This window comes from Drosophila subpulchrella, unplaced genomic scaffold (genome assembly GCF_014743375.2).
Source record: "Drosophila subpulchrella strain 33 F10 #4 breed RU33 unplaced genomic scaffold, RU_Dsub_v1.1 Primary Assembly Seq18, whole genome shotgun sequence".
NCBI classification, from domain to species: domain Eukaryota; kingdom Metazoa; phylum Arthropoda; class Insecta; order Diptera; family Drosophilidae; genus Drosophila; species Drosophila subpulchrella.
In genome coordinates this window covers 1,550,583-1,565,390 of record NW_023665515.1, presented here as the reverse complement: position 1 = coordinate 1,565,390, position 14,808 = coordinate 1,550,583, and the positions used below count along the sequence as shown (strand labels likewise).

The 14,808-nt window shown below is 37.8% G+C and overlaps 2 pseudogenes; both read left to right on the top strand.

Moving 5' to 3' along the window:
• The first annotated feature begins 6,180 nt into the window (after nt 1-6,180).
• LOC119559161 lies at nt 6,181-13,540 on the top strand (annotated as a pseudogene).
• A 392-nt stretch (nt 13,541-13,932) lies between these two features.
• On the top strand, nt 13,933-14,704 carry LOC119559141 (annotated as a pseudogene).
• The last annotated feature ends 104 nt before the right edge of the window (nt 14,705-14,808 follow it).

The window sequence follows — 14,808 nt, the reverse complement described above, 5'->3', positions numbered from 1 at the left end:
CTTCTTTCTCTAATCTTTGACGTATTTCATGGATAGCACTGTCTTTGTTTTGGCAAATTGAAAGGTATTGATCTAACGTGTTTTCATCTAATACCAATATATTCGAAATTCTACTCAATCGCATCGACATGCTGCATTTTGGTACCATCACGGTGTTCAATATCGTAGTCGAAGTTTTCTAATTCGAGCGCCCATCTAGCAATTCTTGGGTTTATTTCTCTTTTATGTAATGTTAAAGACAATGAACTACAATCTGTAATTATTTTGAATTTCTTTCCCTGTAAGTATATTTTGAACCTTCTTAAAGCATATATTATAGCAAGCGTTTCGAGCTCAAAGCTATGATATCTTGATTCGTAATCTGTCGTTTGTTTTGAGAAGAAAAATATTGGATGCATTTTATTGTCCTCTTTTCTTTGCATTAATATTGCTCCAAACCCAATTGAACTGGCGTCGCAATGTAGTTCTGTTTCATGTTTTGGATCGTATATAGAAAGGATTGGAGCATTTATTAACATGTTCTTCAGGTTTTCGAAACACTGAATTTTATCTTCACCAAACTCGAACTTTGCATCCTTTTTAATGATATTATAAAGTGGTTTTGCTTTAATGGAGAATTCTTTTATAAACTTTCTAAAATAGGAACAGAGTCCTAAAAAGCTGTGAACTTCTTTTGCATTTTTGGAATCGGGAAGTTATTCATTGCTTCTATATTTTTGTTTTCTGGCTGTATTCCTTTCTTTGATACAATATAGCCAAGATATTCACACTGTTCTTCCATAAACCTACACTTGTCAATCCTAAGTTCCAATTTATTCCTTATTAATCTTTGAAAAACTACCGTCAACGTAATTGACTTTGATGCTATCATTATATCATCTAAGTAAATGGCAACCTTTCCAGCTCTAATCATATCATCAAACACCCTATTTACGAATCTTTGAAATGTGGCTGGCGCGTTTCTCAGACCGAATGGCATTTTAATATATTCGAATTGACCCATGGGCGTTACGAACGACGTATACTTTACAGAATCCTCGTGAACTTCGATCTGATGAAAAGCACTTTTTAGATCTAGCAGTGTAAATATTTCTTTGTTTGCAAGAGTATCTATCAGATCCTCGATCAACGGTAAAGGATAATTATCTTTGGGAGTATTTTTATTTAATGTTCTGTAGTCAACACATAGTCTAATATTACCTGTCTTTTTTCTAACCAATACAATTGGAGAAGCAAACTCTGACTGACTTGGCCTAATTATTTCGTTCTTTATTAACTCATCTAATATTTCTTGGACTTTTTCTTTTTCTGCGTACGATAATCGGCGGGGCTTATAATGGAAAGGCTTTTCATTATTAAGAATCAATTTTAAATAGCATTTAGTTTCCGGCTTCTTAGGGATTTCAGTATTTAAATAATATTGCTTAAAGATTGGTTGTAACTTAAAATGATATTTTAAATGTATATTAATATTGTTAATAATTAATGTATTTTCCTCTTTATCTAAATCAATTCCCACTAGGTTTCGACATTCACGTTCTATTTCGGACAAATTTTCTTCATTTTGGTTCAAGTACAACTCGTTGTACTCACTTACATTTTTTTTGTTGGGTAATTCTTCTTCCTTGTCGTATAGTAGTCTAATTATTTCTTCCATATATTTTTTAATTTCGTCTTTACTTACTTTGCTTTCTAATCTTAGTTTACTTTCTTTTATTAACACAAATCTTTCCTTTTCTAAAAAATCGGTTCCCAATATTGCAGCATATTCCATTGTTTCATTAGGTACAACAAAAAAATCTTTATTAAATTCTTGGTTTTCAAATATGATTTTACATTTAACTATTCTAATGATAATCAGTTTACTTTTATTTATCCCATAGTAGTTTTTAAGAAAACTATAACACTCGAAGAATTCGGTTGGTACATGTTCTTCACGTATAAGAGAAATGGGACTTCCCGTGTCGATTAGGGTTTCTAACGAGAGGATAAGATTGGTTATTTGTTTAGTAAATAAATACTCTATTTTCTTTACAAATGAATTTGAATTGTTTGTGCTCTCCAGTGGGTTAATATTCTTGCGTTTCGGACAGTTGATTGAAGTGTGCCCCATCTCAGCGCAGACGAAACAGGATCCAGGTTCCCTCTTGCTTTTGCCACATTCATTGGCCATGTGTCCCTTTGAATTGCAATTATAGCACTTAATTACAATTGCAGATTTATTGGTATCTGCCTGGAGCGTAACTTTGTTGTTGTTGTTGACAAAAATCTGCTTCAATTGAATTTTCTTAAAAGCATCCAATAACTCAGCTGTATTTAAAAATCGTTGCATTTTTGTCTGATTGCGTAGCGCATAATCCGGTATTCCGTCAATCAAGTGCTCCAGTAGTTCTTCTTGACTTATATTTATTTTATTTGATAATATAAGTTTTTCGTAGAAATATTCTTGAAATGATCATCACTTTGCCAAATTTTCTTTTCAAACTTACGTTTCATTACAAGTTGAGACTCACGATTATCAAAAATGTTTTCCATTTCATAAAGCAATTCATTTACTGGCATTGTCATCGACTCTGAGCAGCTCTGTAGCCATTTGGCAGCTTTTCCTTTTAAACGATTGGAAATTAATGCACGTACACTGTGATCATCAAGTTGATAAATATTTTGCACAAATAAATAATTTGCATTTTAAATTTTTAAGATGAGTAAACGGGATATTTTTGTTGATTAGTGTATCGGCTGGTTTTTCCTTTTTGGTCATATTTAATATTTCCTTTTCCTTCGTTGAAATTCGTAGTTCCCTTTTTAATAGTTCCACTTCTCGCATCATTAAATCCCATTTCATGTCTTCGTAGTCCTGCTTAACTTTGGTCAGACTTTGTTCATATGAAATTCCTTTATTTACTTTCGGCTTAGTTGCAGATGTAGTCATCGTAAGTACTTCTTGTACATATTCTTCGTTCTCGCTTTCGTATGTCGTCTCGGCAATTAGTTGTTTAAATTTCTCTTGATTATTTCCTTCGTTTCCATTTCGTACCACTTTATTCTAAGTTTTCTTCTCGTTAACATTTATTTTCGCTGCTTCGTTGATCTCGTTTCTTTCGTTGTTCATATATCCTTCTTTGTCTTGCATTTCATAACCTTGTTGCATTTCGTTGTCTGGCTTATCGTTGTCTTTCATTTCGTTGTAGTGATTTCCTTGTAGTTCATTTTCTTTCGTCTCGCACTCCTTTCCTTTCTCTTTGTTCTCGTCATCCTTACAGCTTGGTGGCGCTAATGATATTACAGTTGAGTCAACTTCTCGAACTTTTCTTTCTTCTTCATTGTCTTTCATTTCGTCTTCTTTTTGTTCCTCTATGTTCTCGTTGTCCTTATGGCTTGGTGGCGCTAATGATTTTGCAGTTGCATCAGCTTCTCGAACTTTTCGTAAACGTTGAATTAATTCTGGTTTATTACCAGTTAAAGGTTGATTATATGTCTTTAAAATTCGCTTAAGGCCGTCAATTGAATACTTTTCATAATCACTTTCATCCATTTTGTTTAAAATCAAGGTTATTTATTATCAGATATATGTTTTTATTTTATTTAGTAGGCACTTTGCTTTTTTAAGTTCTAAGCCACTTCTGATTATTGTAATAGTAATTTAGACAGTTTATTTGTTGTTCTTTGTTGTTTTAAATCATTTTTATTTCCTGGCTCTTCACATGCGTGTGTTCTTGGCACAGTTCCGACGAAAAAGTTTTTTATCTCATTCGCGTTTCAAGATTGCCACACATTTTTACGTTCTGCGTTGCCAGATCGCATACAATAAATACTTAATCTATCTTGTTTATATGTTTATCTTATAATCTAATTTTAAATATTGGTTGTTGTTTAAGATATTAATATAGAATTATCTTACACAGCCAATGTTCTAGGTACTTCGGGAGAGAGGCGCAAGATGATGAGAGCGCAACTCCGAGGAGCGCGCTTAGAGCGAGAATCTTGATGAAATATGATGAGAGCAGCTCTCCAGAGAGCGTTTGACAAAAGTCGCGCGAAATAGACAACGACAAATCCAGCTGATGCCGATGTTGTTTTGAATGTGATGAGTGCACATCTCCGAAGAGCGCGCTTAGAGCGGGAATCTTAATGGAATCTGGTGACAACGCCTCTCCAGTGAGCGTTTGATGAACGTTAGACAGAACAAAAAAGGAAAAATCCTGCTGATGATGTTTTTGATTTCAGAGTGACGGGCGCCCAACACTTAAGAGTGCACTGGAAGCGGCGTATGAGAGAGTAATGGTAGCAGCTAGCGATATCGAAACCAGCGGACGTTGACATTGCGAATAAGTAGCATGAAGATGAGGAAGAGGATCATAAAAACTTGCCGTAGTCAAATCGACACCAGAGGCGCCGATTATTGGGGGTTTTTTGAGTCCGATGTATGATGATTGTGCAAATCCAGAACGTTTCCATCAACAATAGGCCTATCCCTGTGGATGAATCGACTGACCTTGATTGGATTGGGCCAGAACGCATCACTAAACACAGTCTGAAAGGGCTGGTCAGGTATTCCTAATTTGAAATTGACGAATTCCAGTGTAGCAACATCTACACCATTTTTGACTAAAGGCTTGCAAATTGTGGTGTCGGTATCCACACATAGCTTATTTGCAACATATTCACACACAGAATCAGATTTTACGTGCGCTCTGATACCAATATGAAGGAATTTATTGCTCGGCACAACTTCGAGTAGTTCACAACTAGGAGCTTGACCAACTATTCGCCTCTTGTTCCTGTTATTCTTTGCATGGTTCCTGGCGGCAGTAGAAACTGGTGCAGGGGGTATCAGGTCTGCATGTTTGGCTTGACGACCAATTAAAGAAGCTGGAGCCAATGGTTTCACCACTTTTTTACGCTGACTGACATTGCTATTGTCAGTGGTAGAATTGGGAAATCATTTTTGGAATGTGAATCATTACTCACAACACAGCGATCACACTGCCAGAGTAGATTCGGCATATTTGTTAATAATCTAATAGCATCCTCCGGGAGATCAACACATGCAGTGTGAAAAGTACAACGACAAAGCGATGAGCAACGAACCGCCTCAAAACCGCGAAGCTGCGCTGCTGTAACTTCAGCATTACACTCGGAGCACGAATAAGAATTTATAGCGAAAAGAAAACACGTCTGACTACAACGAATGCTAATCAGAGACTAACATTTGTGCTATGCTTCTTTGCTTCGTGTTGTTTATTGAAAACTCAACATCCTCCACAACTGTGTCCCAATGCATTTTATCTTCTGGATCTGCTAATTTAGCTATCATTGGTCCCACAATTCGGTTAATCCTTTCTACTTGCCCATTGGCTTGAGGTGATCCGGTCGCAATTTTGACATGTTTAATATTACATTCTTTCATAAATTTTTCAAAATCTTCTGACGTAAAACAGCTTCCCCTATCCGAAGATGGTCTGCTGTAAGACCTAAAGTAGTCTTTCAATGCTATAATTACTTCCTTTGTGTTCGTCGTTTTCGTTGCATATAGCCTAACATATTTAGTAAATCCGTCTATAACCACAAAGAGATGTTTCTTTGCTCTTCCATTATCAACCGGTCCATAATGATCAATATGTATAATTTTGAATGGCACATTTCCTTTTGGTATACTATGCAACAGTCCTTCCCCTTTCCCTGACTTTGGCGAATATGCTACACATCTTATACAATTTTCAATATGTCTAACCACTTTCTCTTTCATATTCGAAAACCAATACGTCCTAGCAATAGCATCCATTACTTTATCTCTTCCTAAATGACCTAATTCATTGTGATATTTGTATAATATCTTTTCCTCCATTTCTTCTGGAACACAAAATAATAACTTTCCATTATTCGACTTTCTATATATAACTCCATTCCTCATCTCGAACATTTTATCTTCCTCATTTTCTAACTTTCTTTTAATTAAATTTAATTTAAAAAAAAATTGATTTGTTTGTTTAACATTGTAGCTAAATCTATATGCACGTAAAAAAAAAATATTAAAAACAAGGAAGAACGCTATAGTCGAGTACCTCTACTATCAGATACCCGTTACTCAGCTATGTATGCACTTAGGATTTGACCATATTTTAAGTCAATCAAATGTTATGGACAGTAATCTGTTTATCTCTATTTACACACAATTTTATGTGGTGAGCAGGCTTTTAAAAATAGAAGAAAAATATGAGCCCCAAAATGTTCATTTATTTTACTCGTTACTCGTGAGAAAAAGGGTATACTAGCTTCGTCGAAAAGTATGTAACAGGTAGAAGGAAGCGTATCCGACCTCATAAAGTATATATATTCTTGATCAGGATCACTAGCCGAGCCGATCTAGCCATGTCCGTCTGTCCGTCTGTCCGGGTGAACGCTGAGATCTCGGAAACTATATAAACTATATAAAAAGAAGTCAGGCGACTTACGACTGTGTGTAGATTACCGAAAGCTTACCAAGATAATGGTTAAAGATAATTATCCGTTACCTTTGATTGACCATTAGGACAATTTGAGTTTATGCGGATGCCAATGGGGCTAAAGAATGCACCAGCGGTGTTTCAACGCTTTATCAATAAGATTTTTGCAGATATGATAAGGGATGGTATATACATGGACAATATCATGATTGCGAGTAAAGAAATGCAAGAACATTTAAGTGTGCTTAGGGAAGTTTTTGATCGATTAGCAAGGAACAAACTAGAATTAAGAATGGACAAGTGTGAGTTTCTACAAGCAAGTGTACAATACTTAGGATTTTTGGTAACTAGCGAAGGAATACAGGCTAATGACAAAGGAATAGAAGCTGTTCGAGATTTTCCCGTTCCTTTCTGGGTTTGTGTTCGTATTTTAGAAGGTTCATTAAATATTTTTCGATGATCGCTAAACCTTTATATGATTTGTTAAAAAAGGATAAAGAACTTGTATTTGAAAAAAAGGAATTGCAATGTTTTGAAATGCTTAAGAAAAAGTTGGTGGAAGCTCCAGTGTTGGGATTATACTATTACAAGGACGAGGTAGAATTGCATACAGAAGCCAGTGCACAAGGCTTTGGGGCAGTTTTGCTGCAAAGAAAAGGGGATAAAAAGCTACATCCTATATTTTATTTTTCGAAAGCAACAACAAAAGACGAAGCATAGTATCATAGTTATACCCGTTACTCGTAGAGTAAAAGGGTATACTAGATTCGTCGGAAAGTATGTAACAGGCAGAAGGAAGCGTTTCCGACCCCATAAAGTATATATATTCTTGATCAGGATCACCAGCCGAGTCGATCGTCTGTCCGTCTGTCCGAATGAACGCTGAGATCTCAGAAACTACAAGAGCTACAATACTGGGATTAGGCATGCAGATTCCTGAGATTCCTGCGCAGCGAAAGTTTGTTTCAGCAGAGTGCCAAGCCCACTCTTACGCCCAAAACCGCCCAAAACTGTGGCTCATACAGTTTTGATGCTAGAATAAAAATTTTAACTGAAATGTATCGTTCTCATCAATACCTATCGATTGACCAAAAAAATTTTGCCACGCCCACTTTAACGCCCACAAACTTCAAAAAATCGTAAGTATGAACGTGAATATCTCGGAAACTATCAAAGATAGAGAATTGGGATCTCAAATTTAGATTCCGTAGCCTTGTACGCAGCGCAAGTTTGTTACGCGAATATGCCACGCTCACTCTAACGCCCACAAACCGCCCAAGCCTGTGGCGCCCACAATTTTCATGCTAGTTAAAAAATGTTAACTGAAATGTAATGGACTCGTCAATATACATCGATTGATTAAAAAAAAAATTGGCCACGCCCACTCTAACGCCCATAACGCTAAAATCTGTCTACCGCCGGTAGGTGGTGCATTTCAATTTCGCTTTGCTGCTTGCATATCTCCATTTCTCTTTGGTCCCTTTAGCTGAGTTACGGATATCTGATAGTTGAGATTCTCGACTATAGCGTTCTTCCTTGTATTGAACTGGAAACTTTAGCAATAATTTACGCTCTTAGAAGATTTAGAATTGATGTGTAGGGTAGACGATTTAGAATAGTCATGGATTGTAACTCACTGACGTTGACGTTAAATAGAATTGAGTTAAACCCTCGTATTGGACGGTGGGCATTAGAATGGCTAGAGTATGATTTTGAATTAGTTCAAAAATCGGGAAAACTTATGCAACATGTTGACGCGTTAAGTAGAAATACAAACATAATGGTATTAGAAACGAATAGCTTTGAAGATATTTTAATTATTTGTCAAGCGAAAGATGAAAAATTAAAAGATGTTAAAGATTAAAAGAAAGTTAGAAAATGAGGAAGATAAAATGTTTGAGATGAGGAATGGAGTTATATATAGAAAGTCGAATAATGGAGGAAAAGATATTTTACAAAGATCACAATGAATTAGGTCATTTAGGAAGAGATAAAGTTATGGATGCTATTGCTAGGACGTATTGGTTTTCGAATATGAAAGAGAAAGTGGTTAGACATATTCGCCAAAGTCAGGGAAAGGGGAAGGACTGTTGCACAGTATACCAAATGGAAATGTGCCATTTGTAATTATACATATTGATCATTATGGACCGGTTGATAATGGAAGAGCAAAGAAACATCTCTTTGTGGTTATAGACGGATTTACTAAATATGTTAGGCTATATGCAACAAAAACGACGAACACAAAGGAAGTAATTATAGCATTGAACGACTACTTTAGGTCTTACAGCAGACCAACTTGTATAGTTTCGGATAGGGGAAGCTGTTTTACGTCAGAAGATTTTGGAAAATTTATGGAAGAATGTAATATTAAACATTTTAAAATTGCGACCGGATCACCTCAAGCCAATGGAAAGTAAAAATTGTATGACCAATGATAGCTAAATTAGCAGATCCAGAAGATAAAATGCATTGGGACACAGTTGTGAAGAATGTTGAGTTTTCACTAAACAACGCGAAGCAAAGAAGCATAGCACAAATGCCAAGTAAGATGTTGTTTAAAATCGAGCAGAAAGGCAAAGTTATTGATGAATTAAGACAAAAGTCAGAAGAATTAGATAATGTTAGTGATGTTAGAGATTTAGACAAAATTAGAAAAGACGGTTCAGAAGCACAAAGAAAATTACAAAAAGACAACGAACAGAGATATAATGAAAAAAGGACAAAGAGATCGGAGTACAAAGTGGGAGACTATATTATGGTTAAAAATTTTGATAGCTCAGTAGGAGTTGCAAGAAAGCTAATACCTAAACAGAAGGTCCCTTATGTCATAGATAAAGTTTTGAGGAATTCTCCCAATGAGTCGGGGGTTGATGCGGATGGTGAGCTGAGAGCGAGAGCAGTTGAACGCCGACCGTGATCCTGAACAGACGAAGTTGTAAAATAAAAGTAAGGACTGGAAGTACATACGAGTATTTGTGTTGGTGTTTAACTTTGGGGAGAATACATTATACCCCTACAGCTCTGAAATAGAACTGGCGGATGTGGGTCAACAAACCTTGCCGAGTGGTCAAATAATCCCTCTGCCAAAGGTCCTGCTCGGAACTTTGGGCAAGGACGCCTTCAAGAAGACAGTGTTGGTATACGGCCATTTGGATTTGCAGCCTGCTCTGAAGGAAAATGGATGGAACGCCAATCCCTTTGAGCTCACAGAGGTAGATGGAAAGTTGTTAGGACAAGGGGCGTGCGATGTCAAGGGACCTGTGCTGTGCTGAATCCATGCTATTGGGGCTTACATAAAGCTTAATATACCGCTGCCACTAAACGTGAAGTTTGATTTTGAAGGGATGGAAGAGAGCGGTAGTGAAGGCCTCGACGACTTGTTAATGGAACGCAAAAACGATTTCCTTGCCGATGATTGATTATGTATGCATTTCCGACAACTACTGGCTAGGGAAGAAGCGCCCTTGCCTAACATATGGGCTCCGTGGACTGGCATACTTACAAGTGGAGGTGGAATGCTAACTTTTAAAATTTAATTGTTCTCGAATTGGTATTGGTACAGGTTGCACCCGAACTAAAGAACGAGCAGGCAATATACGAGAACATTGACTTTCAAGTTTCTAAGTACATGTTAGTTAATCTTATCTTCCTATCGACGCATTATGAATAGCTGTAATCTCTTTAGGAAAGACCTTGGTGTTGACCAGCTGCCGCATAATGGCGACAAAACCAGGCTGCTTCAAGCCAGGTGGCGTTCTCCCAGTCTGTCTATCCATGGAATCGAAGGTGCATTTTATGAGCCAGGGGCAAAGACCGTCATTCCGAAGAAAGTGATTGGCAAGTTCTCACTTCGACTTGTGCCCGACCAGAACCCAAAGCACATTGAAGACTGTGTTAGTAAATACCTTAGTGATAAATGGACAGAGAGAGGTTCACCTAACAAAATGAAGGTTTGTTTTTGAATTCGTCTTCGTTTTACTCTAGATTATAATGATTGTGATTAAAGGTTAGCATTCTCTCAGCTGGTGCTCTCTCTGTCCAGGACAGAGGAACCAAACCATCCCCATTATGAGGCTGCGAATCGGGCAATAAGGCATGTTTTCAATGTAGAACCAGACATGACTCGTGAGGGGGGATCCATACCAGTAACATTGCAGGAAGCCACCTAAAAAAATGTCAGCCCTGTGCCAGTAGGAGCATGTGGCGACGACGCCCACTCTCAAAATCAAACAAGGGAGAACGCTATAGTCAAGTACCTCGACTATCAGATACCCGTTACTCAGCTTAAGGGACCAAAGGGAAATGGAGATACATATGCAAGCAGCAAAGCGAGATTTAAATGCGTCACCTATTGGCGGAAGGCAGATTTAAGCGTTATGGGCGTTAGAGTGGGCGTGGCATATTTGCGTAACAAACTTGCGCTGCGTACAAGGCTACGGAATCTAAATCTGAGATCCCAATTCTCTATCCTTGATTGTTTCCGAGATATCCACGTTCATATTTACGATTTTTTGAATTTTGTGGGCGGTTTGTGGGCGTAAAAGTGGGCGTGGCAAACTTTTGTTTTAAGTCAATCGATAGGTATTGATGAGAACAATACATTTCAGTTAATATTTTTATTCTAGCATTAAAACTGTAGGAGCCACAGTCTTGGGCGGTTTGTGGGCGTTGGAGTGGGCGTGGCACTCTACTGAAACACACTTGCGCTGCGTAAGAAGCTCAGGAATCTGCACGCCAAATTTCAATAGCCTAGCTCTCATAGTTTCCGAGATCTCAGCGTTCATCCGGACAGACAGACGGACAGGGCTAGATCGACTCGGCTAGTGATCCTGATCAATAATATATATACTTTATGGGGTCGGAAACGCTTCCTTCTGCCTGTTACATACTTTCCGACGAATCTAGTATACCCTCCCTTCAGTTCCAAAAAAAAAGTTTCACTTGTGAATCACCTTGGGAATCACCTGGGACATGTCCTCGTGCAGAAGTGAAGAACAAGTGACGCTCCATATAGAAAATTGTATGGGATGTCCGCATTTTCACAAGTGAAAATTCAAATGAAAATTTTTCGAAGTCCTACGGGATTTCACTTGTTCCTTATACTCATTTTTCGTATGGCCTGTCACGTGCCGGTGACTCGTCCCAAGTGAATCACTTGGGAAAATCAGAATTTTTCCTTGAGTTTTCACTTGTGAAATCACTTGCAAGGGACACGTCCCAAGTGAAACACTTGGGAAAATCAGAATTTTTCCTTGAGTTTTCACTTGTGAAATCACTTGCAAGGGACACGTCCCAAGTGAATCACTTGTGAAAATCAGAATTTTTCCTTGAGTTTTCAATTAAAAAAATATAGAATTTAATTCATTTCATTTTAATTCATTTTAATTATATGGTACTATTTAGATTTTCAAAAATTGTACAATTATTGTTTCTGTTTTTTTGCTTCGTAAGCTTATTTTTAACGTTAGACATCGCCGTTCTTAAACCTTTGTCCGGGTCCTCTGAATCCTTGGCCAACGCTCCTGAAAAAACATATGTATGTTTAAAAAATGCGTTTTATTTGTTTAATTGTATATTTACCTTTTATAGCTTGTTGCAGAATTTTTATTGGCACAAAACATTTCGTCATCCACTTTCGGCTACCGGAACCCATTGAATACCTTCAAAATTTACGTACTTTAAACTAAGATCAATGCACAACATCTTAAACTTAATGTAGCACTTACCTGACTTTATTATATTAACTAAACGATTAAAGTAACTCTGCTGCGCACCATTAAAATGGATGCTTCCCTTTCAATCACTCAAACAGAATGCACCAAGTCTTCTCACCCCTTTACTAGATTTCTTTTGTTTTCTCTTCGCTGTTGGCGCGTGACACTGCACCTATACCCTTTCTAAAGTGAAATATATCCGACTATATAGTTTTTACTTCTTGAGTAAAAAATACAATACGATTTTTTTTTAAATGTTAATACTTAAATGTTTTAAATACTTAAATCAATTTTAACGGACTAAATTTCTATAACTTCACTAAAAAACAAGGAAGAACCCTATAGTCGAGTACCTCGACTATTAGATACCCGTTACTCAGCTTAAGGGACCAAAGGGAAATGGAGATATGCAAGCAGCAAAGCGAGATTGAAATGCGCCACCTATCTGCGGAAGACAGATTTAAGCGTTATGGGCGTTAGAGTGGGCGTGGCAAATTTTTTTTAGGTCAATCGATAGGTATTGACGAGACCAATACAGTTCAGTTAAAATTTTGTATCTAGCATGAAAATTGTGGGCGCCACAGGCTTGGGCGGTTTGTGGGCGTTAGAGTGGGCGTGGCATATTTTCGTAACAAACTTGCGCTGCGCACAAGGCTACGGAATCTAAATCTGAGATCCCAGTTCTCTATCCTTGATAGTTTCCGAGATATCCACGTTCATACTTACGATTTTTTGAAGTTTGTGGGCGTAAAAGTGGGCGTGGCAAACTTTTTTTTGAGTCAATCGATAGGTATTGATGAGAACAATACATTTCAGTTAAAATTTTTATTCTAGCATTAAAACTGGAGGAGCCACAGTTTTGGGCGGTTTGTGGGCGTTAGAGTGGGCGTGGCACTCTACTGAAACAAACTTGCGCTGCGTAAGAAGCTCAGGAATCTGCACGCCAAATCTCAATAGCCTAGCTCTCATAGTTTCCGAGATCTCAGCGTTCATCCGGACAGACTGACGGACAGACGGACAGACGGACAGACGGACAGACGGACATGGCTAGATCGACTCGGCTAGTGATCCTGATCAAGAATATATATACTTTATGGGGTCGGACTTTTAGACTAAACTGCTTGTGGCTTATCTGCACGTATTGGGAAAAATGTAAACATTGTCTTTAAATACACATTTTCTTGAAATATGTTCATACAATTCATTTACATTTCAGTGATCCGTAAGGATTTGTGGTTCCGAAAATTTCCTAGTAAGTCTGCCAACCAATTTCGGCGCACTTTTTTATGCGTTAGTTTGTCGTAAATGATCAAAGCAGCCGACATTGACCTTGTTTACAAATTCGCAATATTTGTTAATCAGAGAAGGAGGATTTAGGGCTTATATATCAGGGGTTACGTAATTTATACATGCATTTGTTGTAGGATATATTTGAAAAGTTCAGAAAGGTTCAGATAAAAAGTTCGACAGCTCGCAAATAACAGTTGACACTTTCAATCTGTTCGACAAATAACATAAATGTCCTGTCAAATTGCGAATATTCTCAGAACGAAAGACGTTTATTTTTGTTCTCAGTTTTATCTGTCTTTGCTAAACAGAAATCAGTTTGTTTTGTTTCAAACGTGCACTTATTCTTGCACCAGAATAATAAGTGTTTTTTGTTTTATACTCTTGCAGAGGGTATAATGATTTTAGTCAGAAGTTTTGCTAACCGAAGTGAGCTACCTTTCTTGTTATTTTTATACCCGTTACTCGTAGAGTATATCGTCGGAAAGTATGTAACAGGTAGAAGGAAGACAGTGTTGGTATACGGCCATTTGGATTTGCAGCCTGCTCTGAAGGAAAATGGATGGAACGCCAATCCCTTTGAGCTCACAGAGGTAGATGGAAAGTTGTTAGGACAAGGGGCGTGCGATGTCAAGGGACCTGTGCTGTGCTGAATCCATGCTATTGCGGCTTACATAAAGCTTAATATACCGCTGCCACTAAAGGTGAAGTTTGATTTTGAAGGGATGGAAGAGAGCGGTAGTGAAGGCCTCGACGACTTGTTAATGGAACGCAAAAACGATTTCCTTGCCGATGATTGATTATGTATGCATTTCCGACAACTACTGGCTAGGGAAGAAGCGCCCTTGCCTAACATATGGGCTCCGTGGACTGGCATACTTACAAGTGGAGGTGGAATGCTAACTTTTAAAATTTAATTGTTCTCGAATTGGTATTGGTACAGGTTGCACCCGAACTAAAGAACGAGCAGGCAATATACGAGAACATTGACTTTCAAGTTTCTAAGTACATGTTAGTTAATCTTATCTTCCTATCGACGCATTATGAATAGCTGTAATCTCTTTAGGAAAGACCTTGGTGTTGACCAGCTGCCGCATAATGGCGACAAAACCAGGCTGCTTCAAGCCAGGTGGCGTTCTCCCAGTCTGTCTATCCATGGAATCGAAGGTGCATTTTATGAGCCAGGGGCAAAGACCGTCATTCCGAAGAAAGTGATTGGCAAGTTCTCACTTCGACTTGTGCCCGACCAGAACCCAAAGCACATTGAAGACTGTGTTAGTAAATACCTTAGTGATAAATGGACAGAGAGAGGTTCACCTAACAAAATGAAGGTTTGTTTTTGAATTCGTCTTCGTTTT